Source organism: Pongo pygmaeus, chromosome 21 (genome assembly GCF_028885625.2).
Source record: "Pongo pygmaeus isolate AG05252 chromosome 21, NHGRI_mPonPyg2-v2.0_pri, whole genome shotgun sequence".
Taxonomy (NCBI): domain Eukaryota; kingdom Metazoa; phylum Chordata; class Mammalia; order Primates; family Hominidae; genus Pongo; species Pongo pygmaeus.
Window position 1 is genome coordinate 63,760,033 of NC_072394.2, and position 10,529 is coordinate 63,770,561.

Genomic DNA, 10,529 nt, shown 5'->3' on the forward strand with positions numbered 1-10,529 from the left:
GATGGCTTATTTTCTGCCCTAAAACAAGCTTTGAACTTAAAAACCTGAAAAGCATTTTATTTGGAATAAAAGAATCCACAGTGTCACACATTTGTCAGCTAATGTGTTCCTTCCTATGCTTTGTTTTAATTTTTCACAGTGATTGTTTATGAACGAGGCCTTTGGTTTCTTGGAGGCTGGTTTGGTCTTTCTACCCATTCTTCACAGAAAACCATAATCCTCTGATAACATAATCATCACCGTAGCAACCAGAGGCGATGTCACAAACAGGATTATGACTTAAGAGCCCAGATTTGCATCTCACACCCACTACTTACGCGCCAGGCACCTCTTTGGACGCCACTCCACAGCCTCGTGTGTTAAGAGGCACACAAGAGCTGCCTGATTGGCTCCCAAGCTGAGAACCAGGAGCCGGGGGAAATCATAGCGAAATCTGAACCTGATGTAGCCCCGTCAGCATCACACACACACTCAGAGCAAAATGGCCTGCTCTTCAATGTAGTTTAGTTTAGTTCAATTGTCCTGCCCACCCCCTCCTGACCCTCCTGCCGCGGAGAGGTGGTATTTGAAAGCACAGGTGAGTGCTTCATAGGTGCCGGGCGGGTGATCTAATTCTGGGTTCCTCAATCTATTAACAGCTTGGGAAGAACAGATCAGAGGACTGATGCTCACCCGGGTTTGGATTCCTCCTTTAGCCTTTGACAAGTTACTTAACTGAGTAAATCCTCAATTTCCACCATGATAAAGGAAAGACGGTGTGTGACTATTATGTTTTTATTCTGGATTGAACTACTCAGTGTATTCACAAGGCCAGTGAAGGCAGCACAGGGAAGTTAGTGTGGGCTGGTGCTGTGCTCATCAAGTCCGCAGACACCTTAGGGGTTGGCAGGGTATTATCTGGGTCTTCTAGGTATCCCAGTGGTTTGGTTGGTAATTGCTCACCCATTTCACAGATGGCAAAACTGAGGCTTACGGAGTTTCCTGTGATGCTCCAGTTCACAGAGCTAAAAGGAGTAGAGTGATGGCTCAGACACGGGCCTCCCAGCTCAAGTTCTGTGCTCTGGACAGAAAGTCAGGATGACCCTAAAGGACAGGGCAGCTGTGCAGGGACAGGATAGGCCCATCCTGGAAGGCTCATTGGCTGAGGGAAAGAGGGTACAGGGGAAATAATTCCCTTTCATCCATCCATCCCCACTATTGCTCCTAAACTTCCCTTCCACCTCCAGCTTCTTTCTTCTCTTCTCCTTGGGACAGCAACGGCACAGAGAGTGGACCGCCATCCCTTACTGCCCACTCAACCGTTGCTGGGGACTGATTCTTTCAGCTCTACATAGAATTCAAGAACTATAATTGGATCTGCTTCAGAACAGTAATCCCCACAGCCTTAAAACATGCAAAATAAAAATAAATGAATCATCCATCAGCATTTTATGGTACATTTATAATTTTATTTAAATGTTTAACATCATAAAACAAGCTTGGCTCATGGAGAAAACTGTTGATTTCATGAGAAGAAATTGCTCTCTTTTAAATGAAAGTAAATACTCTTTAGGGCATCCCCAGATAGGAAATGAAGATGAAGGAAGCTATTCCCAAGTTGGCCAAATCTGGCAATTATTCTCTCAAAGGCAGCAATGTGTCACAGCAAAATGCGACAATTCCCTCAAGTGACCAGTGGGACTGATTTATGAGCAAAGGCAAAGACATCGTTCCCCCAAACGACTCTTGAGTTACTAACTCCCTCAGAGGGACGATCATGGAAGGTGGGGGACCCGGGAAGCTCATGGGGTCCAGACCAGCTCTGAGAAGGACCTGTCTGTCACCTTTCCTCAGGGTTCTGTTATTTTGAATGGCAGATCACCATCACCTTCAAGCCCTGGCCTTGTTCTCTGATTGGTCATTCTTAGAGAGAGATAGGCTGCCCGTTAAGACCCATTGTTCTGACTCTGAAATGAAGGAAAATGAAGCAATTAACATCTTGGCAGTGGGCAGAGTTAATCATGCTTGACCATTTTTATTTAAGTTCTCCCCCAAAATGCAGCACCGAAAGGCACTTATTAGTTCACAGAAAGAGGCATCTCTGAACAGCAAACACTCAATTATTTCGATGTTTACTGTTGAGAAAACTGCAAAAGAAAATATGCATTCAACCGACACATTCTGAAAGGTCTCATAAAAATGAGGCTATTTTCACAGTTTCTAAGTCATATCCTATAATTTTGTTTTTTAATCATTGCAACCTACTGGATTTAATATTAGATTCTTATTTCTACCTCTCCAAACCCTCATCATAGTCTTCTGGCCATTCAGCAAAATACATTACTTTGCAAAGCTAAATGTAAGCATGGACATCTTACATTCAGCTTTGAAATGTCTTACCTCCACTGTCACAAAAGTAGGTAGCACCTCAGATCAGGTGAAGGAGAAATGACACATGAGATTTGTAGACTGTCTTCCTCTCTCCCATGACCACAGTGGTCAAGTGGTTGCATTGATTACCTGATTAATGGCCTCTTTGTATTCCTGTCCCACTGACTCTGGGCTCGCTCAGCCAGGGGGCTTTCTTTGGCCAATGGATGTTAGCAAATGTGACCCAAGCCAAGTTCTGGAAAGATATTCACTCTCTTTGACTTCTGCCACTATCAAGAGAACATATTCAGGGTTACTTGACAGAAAAATAATCTAAAAGATATCTAGAGGAGAATGGACTGGCCTCCAGAGCCACCCTGGACCAGCAGCCCCCAACCAGCATGCAGCTGATTGCAGCACAGCGAGCCATCCCAGTAGAGGCAGCTGAGCCTGGCTCAGATCAGCAGAACTGCCCAGCCAATCCAAAACTCAAAGAAAAATAGTGAATGGTAGTTCTTTCAAGCCATTCAGTATTGGGATAATTTGTTATGTGGCACTATAGAGGCAATAGGTAGCTGATAACAAACCTAACCCCAGCTGCCATTCATTAAGCACATGTTATGTGTCAGGGATGGCGCTTTGTAAAGTTGAGACTTTACAGACTCAACTCTGATCTGCCCAGTGATGCCACCGTTCAGGTGTCGTTATTCTCATTTATATAGATAAGGACACATGCCTTACACAGTAGAGTTTAGTAAACATATGAGAAGCTATGTTTGGACCCACAGCAGTCTCCTCTTCCCTCAAGTCACCTGCCTCCACTGTGACAGTCTGCCCTGAATCCCTGGCTCTGGTGCCCCGCTCTGAGCATAAACAGGTCATCATGTGAATACCAACAACCTCATGTTGACCAGGAAGGACTAAGCCATGCCTCTGAACTGCTGACACATCCTGTGACCTGTCCTGGAAATGCTATATGGGCATGAGCAAAGCCCACCTTGAATGTCTAAAAATAAACATGGGCCAGGAGTTCCTATCTGCAGCCGCTCATCAGCATTTTATCCTCCCAGCTCACCCACTCATCACACTGTAAAACGGGATTGCTCCAAACAAACCCATACAAGGAAGATGCCCAGCCCACCATTCATGCCCAATGATGGAAGTGACGGTCACTCTCCCACAGCAGGCCTCCCCCTGAGATCACCCTTTTCTGGCATAAATAGAGTGTACCTGTGATGGACCAAATTCATCCAACTCTCATTCTGAATGTCCTCCTAGCAGAAGCTGGCTACTCTTAGCTGAATTCTGCTTTGTCCCCTGATAGGCACTGGCCTGTATGCCATGAAAGGGCCAGGAGCTTGCCAGTCCTCCTCACTGTATCTGCAGCTTTAAGCATGATAAGAAATACAACAAGTGTTTGTAGACAATGAATGGTCTAAATGTACATATGGGGAGTTTTACGAGCAATGCCTCACAATTCCAGCACACACTTATTTGCATTTATTAGTGTTACTTGACTTTGGTTGCACACTAGAATCATCTGAGCTGTTCTGAAAAGCACAGACACACAGCCCCCATCCTGGAGCAACAAAACATCCTGGGCTATTTGAAGGATTCCTGAGTGGAGCTATTGCTTGAATTCTCTCTGGGTCAATCTGATGTGCAGAGAGGGTTGACGGCTACCCTTCTCTCCTGTTTCCATTTAAACACAGAATTTTAGCCAACTCCTTTCTAACCCTCATGATGTGATGTCATCTCTCCAGGGAGATCTTGCATAGTGTTCCCAGGAGAAGGCCCAGCAAAACCTGCGGCAAGAGGAAGTAAAAATCCTGCCCCCACCCCTTCTATCCACGCCTGCAGGCGGCTTCACAAACTTGTTTTCCCTGCAGCTGCTTGCACATGTAATGGCTTCCAGGATAACCAGTGAGCTGGAACCAGTAAGATGTGGCTGGGGGAGGGGGCTTCTCATCTGTCAGCTGGGGAGCCTCGTGGGGCCTTACATGGACTCAGCTTCTTACCAGTCCCAGAAGAGCACCCCAATGGCCCTGGGATTTTCAACTCTGAAGCATAAGGTGGGAAGCCGGCAGCAGGCTGGACCCTCTGGCCCCCCTCCCTGTTGTCCTCCATGAGGTCCTGGGCCCGTTCGTCTCACAGCAAAACCACAGCTGGTGGGACTTAGCAGATTTTGACAGCACGTTGATTATGAATATTGTCCCTTCCAAGCAAGTTAATGAAGCATCCAATTCACACCAGCTTTTATCTGTCAGAGAAACACCAGCAAGCAAGGTAGAGACACCAAGCCAAACCCTGATGTGTAAGTATGAACTTCATGTTAATTAGGAAGCGGAAGAGTGTGTGGGTTTCTCTAATGCAGACTCATCATACGAAGTCCGCTGATTCAAATGCTCTCAACCTGAGCTTCGGGTCATTTGTGTTAGCTGTAAGGCCATCTGAGGCAGATGCATTGAACCTGACCTTGAGATTATCCTTGACCACTTGACCAAGAGGCCAGAGACTCTACAAGTGTGCTCAGGCCAGATGGCTAACTCAACTTGTGCCTGACAGGAAGACTCAAGATGCCAGCTTCTCCCCTAAACCATGTGAACATTCAACCATTTTAAACTACAAAAACAGCAATTTCAACTGAAACACTGGACCATTGCCTGTTTTACTGGAAATTTCTCTCTTAGAGTATGATGGAAAGAGGATTGGGTGTAAGAGACCTGGCTGCAAGGCTCACCTCCACTAAGTAGCCATAGACATTTTGGCCACTAATGTGCTGTGAGTCACCTTATTCCTCTGGTCCACAGCTTCTTCATCTGGGAAAGGAAGACATTGGATTGTAAAGTAAAAATAGCCCACATTTTTTAGCGTTTGCAATATGCTAGGCAATGTGCTAATCACTTGATTATTAAAGAGACAATTAACATTGAAAAGTAGTTATTAACTCTTCAACACCCCAGCAGGTGGAGACCGTCATTAATCCCGTTTATCAGATTGGGTCATTGAGCTCAGGATGGTGCATGTGCTGCATCTGAAAGGCTGGGGTCTGGTGCTCGCTTCTGGGCTGTTGATGACTGGGTTCAGATGCATCATTGTGCATGCCTTTCTTAGCAGAGGATTCCTTCCCGCTCTGCTATGGACAATTTATTGCTTTACAGTCTTTTCACCGGAGACCACTCACTGGCAGTGGCACTTGTAGAAAGTAGCCTCTAAGCTGCAAAGCCCTGCCTGTCGCCAGACCTACGTAGAGGGATTCCCACTTGCTTTATGATGTCCAGAGTGCTCCTTGTGTTGCCCTGTGGGTTTTATTTTCCTGTTGTCCACTGGATATGGTCAACTGGCATTTACCATGAATTCCCAGCTCCTCCACAAGTTCTTCTTGTACTGCTAAGATTGAAAACTTAAACAACACATTTTCTAGAATCTCTTATGTGGTGAGCAGATAGAAACGTGGTCCCCAGTGATCTCCACCCCCTGGTATTCATGCCCCTGTGGAATCCTGCACCCCTGTCAGTGTGAGGTGAGCTAGTGACATATTCTAGCCAATAGGATGATGGGATGACATGTGTAATTAAGGGGATAAGATGTCACTTCCTTGATTAGCTTACAAGAGATTGTAAGCTCCATCTTGCCAGCAGACTCTCTGGCCATCTCAGCTTCCAGGATGTAAGCCCTCACATTGCAGAGGTCCCTGTGGTAAGGAACTGGAGTGGAGGGTGGCTCTGCACAACAGCCAGCAAAGAACTGAGGCCTATGTCACCCCTGGAGCAACTGAGCTCACCAACAACCCAAGTGAGCTTGGAAGCAGAGCTTTGCCCAGTTGGGGTTTCAGATGAGACCCCAGCCTCAACTAAGGCACCATGATGGTAGCCACAGGAGACATGGGACACAGCCAAACCCACCTGGATCCCTGATCCACAGAAATTGTAAGACGATAAATGTGTGCCAAGTTTGCTGTAATCTGTTAGGCAGGAATAGGTCACAAACACGCCTTCACCCACAGATGAGATTGAGTTCTGTCAAGCAGAAAGATGCTTCCCAGGGGGATGTGGAAGAAATGAGGCCATCTCCTGGCTTCCCATGGCTGATTCTGCCAGCACCAGCACCTGTGTCAGGCCACCAGCTGAGCAAGTGTGGAGATGACATTACAGCCTCCATAGCTGCATGATACTGTCTGGGTGTCCTCATAGTTACAATGGTGGCAGCAGATTCCTGAGCCCCATTGCCCAACCAAGGGATCTCCATTTTCACATATTGTTGGGATCAATAGTTCCATGGCAGTCTCCTGATTCCTCACTTTCCTGATGGTGGAAGAGATGGCAGCTGCTTGGCAGGTCATTCTGCAGTGCACACTCACTCTGCAAGGTGGCACGTCTCTGAATCCCCAGAGTCCACTTCTCCTTCCATCTGGTAATTTCGTGAGCACCTGATTCCCTGTATTCAGCCACTTTCACCTCAAGTAGTTTCTGTTTCCTGCACAGAGCCCTGATGGATCCACCTGGTATCTGAATTGTTTCCTAGAAAGTGAAGAAAGTCCTTCAATTTTCTCACCACATACCTGAGTGCTTTTTCTCCTTGAGAATTCAAGAGACTTTGAATGTTGGCCAAACACAAATTAGACAACATAATCCTACCTCAAATACATATGGGGCTCTATCATTTACCAAGCTGCAGAACTCCTTTCTTTCACACCCCACACAACTTTCCGAAGCAGGTGTGCTTCCTCCCCTCCCCATTTTATAGATGAGAAAACTGTGGCTCAGAAGCAGAACATGTGCTGACCAGCTGGGAATGACATAGCCAGGACTTCACCCAGATTCTACACTAGCTTTAATGCTTTCTTCCTGCCATATGATGGCAGTTCCTGTGATTTATCATTCTTGTGACTTCACCAATGATGCCGTGCTTAAACCCTCCAGCTTCTACAAACATGAGCCGCAAGGTGGAAATGGCCACTCAGTTTGACTTTTTGGACATTATTTTCTCAATCCCATCCTCAGGATGCGTTCTTGACTGCTGTGTGAGAACCGGCTCATCCACTTGTGTTTGTTTTGTTTTGTTTTTGAGGCAGGGTCTCACTCCGTTGCCCAGGCTGGAGGACAGTGATGCAATCATGGCTCACTGCAGCCAAAACCTCGTGGGCTCAAGCAATTCTCCCACCTCAGCCTCCTCAGTAGCTGGAACTACAGAAGCATGCCACCACCCATGGTTAATTTTTGTATTTTTTGTAGAGGTGGAGTTTCACCATGTTGCCCAGGCTGGTTGTGACCTCCTAGGCTCAAGCAATCTGCCTACCTCAGCCTTGCAAAGTGCTGGGATTAAAGGTGCGAGCCACCATGCCTGGCCCCATCCTCTTATTAATTTACGAATATACAAGTGGGTGCTAGCAACAAGATCAGGGTACTGTCCAAATCCTTCCCTCACCAGGATGAACAGATTTGGAGGCACCTGCACTGCCCAGCTCATCTTCTCCCTTTGCACACAGATGGCATCCTCTAACGCAGCTCCGTGTCCACGGAGCTGTGCTCATTCAGATGAAGTTCCTTTCCTGAATTTATGTGTCCCAACTGCTGCTTTTCTCTAATTTTCCCATTGTATTTGTCTGTTCTCACTCTGCTAATAAAGACATACCTGAGACTGGGTCATTTATAAAGGAAAGAGGTTTAATTGACATAGTTCCACATGGCTGAGGAGGCCTCACAATCAGAGCTGAAGGCGAATGAGGAGCAAAGGCTCATCGTACACGGTGGCAGGCAAGAGAGCTGGTGCAGAGAGACTCCCCTTTATCAAATCATCAGATCTCATAAGACTTACTCAATATCATAAGAACAGCATGAGAAAGACCCACCCCCATGATTCAATTACTTCCCACCGGGTCCCTCCCATGACACGTGGGAATTATGGGAGCTACAATTCAAAATGAGATTTGGGTGGGGACACAGCCAAACCATATCACCCAGTCTCCTGTCAGCTACTGGCAGCCCCGTCCAAGCTGAAGAAACAGCTGTGAACAGAACATTTTGGAGCTCCTCAAGTAATCTGACTAGCACCAAGTAGGCTTCCTAAGTCCTTGAGATCCGTTTCAACACTTCAAACATTCTCACTTCAGTAAAGAGTTCCTTCCTAGTCTGTGTGTTCAAGAGACCAGAATTAAGAGCAATGGGCAGGCTAGGCATGGTGGCTCACACCTGTAATCCTAGTACTTTGTGGGGCTGATGCAGGAAGATCACTTGAGCCCAGGAGTTTGAGATCCAGTCTCAACAAAAAAATTTAAAAATTAGCTGAGCAGGGTGGTGCATGCCTGAAATCCTAGCTACTTGGGAGGCTGAGGCAGGAGGATTGCTTGAGTCTGAAAGGTCAAGGTTACAATGAATTATGATTGTGCCACTGCACTCCAGCCTGGACAACAGAGTGAAATCTTATCTCAAAAAATAAAAATGAGCAATGAGTGGAAATGTCTGGGAGACAGATATGGGGGTGGGGGAAATGCCCGATTATTCAAGCTCACTGGAGAGTGCCTTCTCTAAAAATAATAGGGCCCGATCTCCAGGGAAGACCAGGCAGAGCCTGGACACCATGGAACAATTCAGAAGGAAACAGCATGGTATTTGCAGGAAGCAGCATCTTAGCCAGTGACGTTCCAGGAATCCCCATAAGTCTCTCCTCGACACGTAAGATCACCTTTCAGCTCGTTCACATGACCACTGGGTGGGGAATATTCTCTAAAGTAATTGTCTTTGTCTCTGACCTCATTCCATGGTTGAGATAGACAGGCCAAGTGCCTGAAGCCATGGTCCCTGGACCATTTTACCTTTTAGCCGATCTGCAACAGGAGGCAGGTGGACCAGGAGACATCTCTTTCTTGTGTTCCTTGCAACCAGGCAAACGGTAAATTGCAAAGACGGGAAAGAGGTTCATTTTTAAAGTAAAAGGCAATATGCCTCCTTGACTATATTGTGAACATTTCGTATGCTAGTGGGATGTAATTGGGTTTCCTAAACACCTTACCATCTGATTCAGACTTGGGAGGACTTTAAATAGACTTGAAATAAAAATTTCCAATTGTCTCTTGGAGCCCAAGCCCAGAAGCCTAATTACCTGCTGAAACTAATTGCTCCCATCTGAACCTCCTGCTGGAACTCCCCACAAAGGGCATGAAAATGAGATGGGTCAGGAAAGTTGCAGGCCAGAGCCAGGAGCCGGGGAAAGCAAGACGTGCTCACAGAAGCCATGCACGGGAGAGAGCTTATTAAGTAACTTCTCTTTGAGCTGCTCCTCACTGAGCCAGCCAGAGACAGAGAAGGCTGCTTCCTCTGAAGGTGCCCGGAATGACTCGCAAATTTCATTGAAAGTGGCAGGAGGGAAGCAGGCTCTGGATAAAATGATGCATGCACACAAACTTTGATCTCAATCAAGGCGCTCTACAAGGGGACCGTGGTGACAATACTTGGAGAAGCTGACACCAAGGAGAACAATGCCCAGCTTCAGAATGGGAGCCCACTTCGCCTCCTCCCCCAGGCTGCTGCAGAGAAGTTTTGTCAGAAGGCCCACATCTGCACCTGAGTGTTGGCAGCATCCAAGGGTCACGGTCTGTATCCCCAGGGGACATGTTGAATTGTAAGTTTTTCTTAGCACCTGCGCCAGCTCCCCACTCCACTTCCCTGCTTCTCTGTTGGGCTCCAGACTCCTGGAAACCCCTCTCTGTGTGTGAAGGAGCTGCAGAAGAAGAAATGGGTCCTCCTGCAGAATGAGCTCCCAAACGCAGCACCGATGCTTTCCGTTCTTCACACCCCGCTTCCAACAGTCAGCAGATGTGGTCAGCACTACCAGATCAAGACTCTGAACCCTTCTCCCACTCCACTTTCCCACCTGGAGGCAGGCCACCATCATACTCGACCAAGGCAATGGCTGCCGGGGATGCTGTGATACTCCCATAATCCTAACGAGTCAACCACTATGGCCTTAACAGCTGTCTTCCGTTGGCTCCATCTATCTGTCATCGGTTTGTCTATCTAAATATTCTATATGTATGCAAAATGACCACAGTCCTTAAGATATTTTACATATATACATATGAACACACATATATGCATATTTGTATGTAGATATATATATATATATGTATGTGCCTATATACATTTTTTAACAGTTGTGTTTGTAAAAAGACAAACACAATC

General features: G+C 46.6%; 1 long non-coding RNA gene across 1 annotated transcript; it reads left to right on the forward strand.

Moving 5' to 3' along the window:
* The first annotated feature begins 295 nt into the window (after nucleotides 1-295).
* LOC129021795 (uncharacterized) lies at nucleotides 296-1,426 on the forward strand. The gene is made up of 2 exons (XR_008496144.1): nucleotides 296-577; nucleotides 1,227-1,426. It is a non-coding gene; the product is annotated as an uncharacterized LOC129021795 (long non-coding RNA).
* The last annotated feature ends 9,103 nt before the right edge of the window (nucleotides 1,427-10,529 follow it).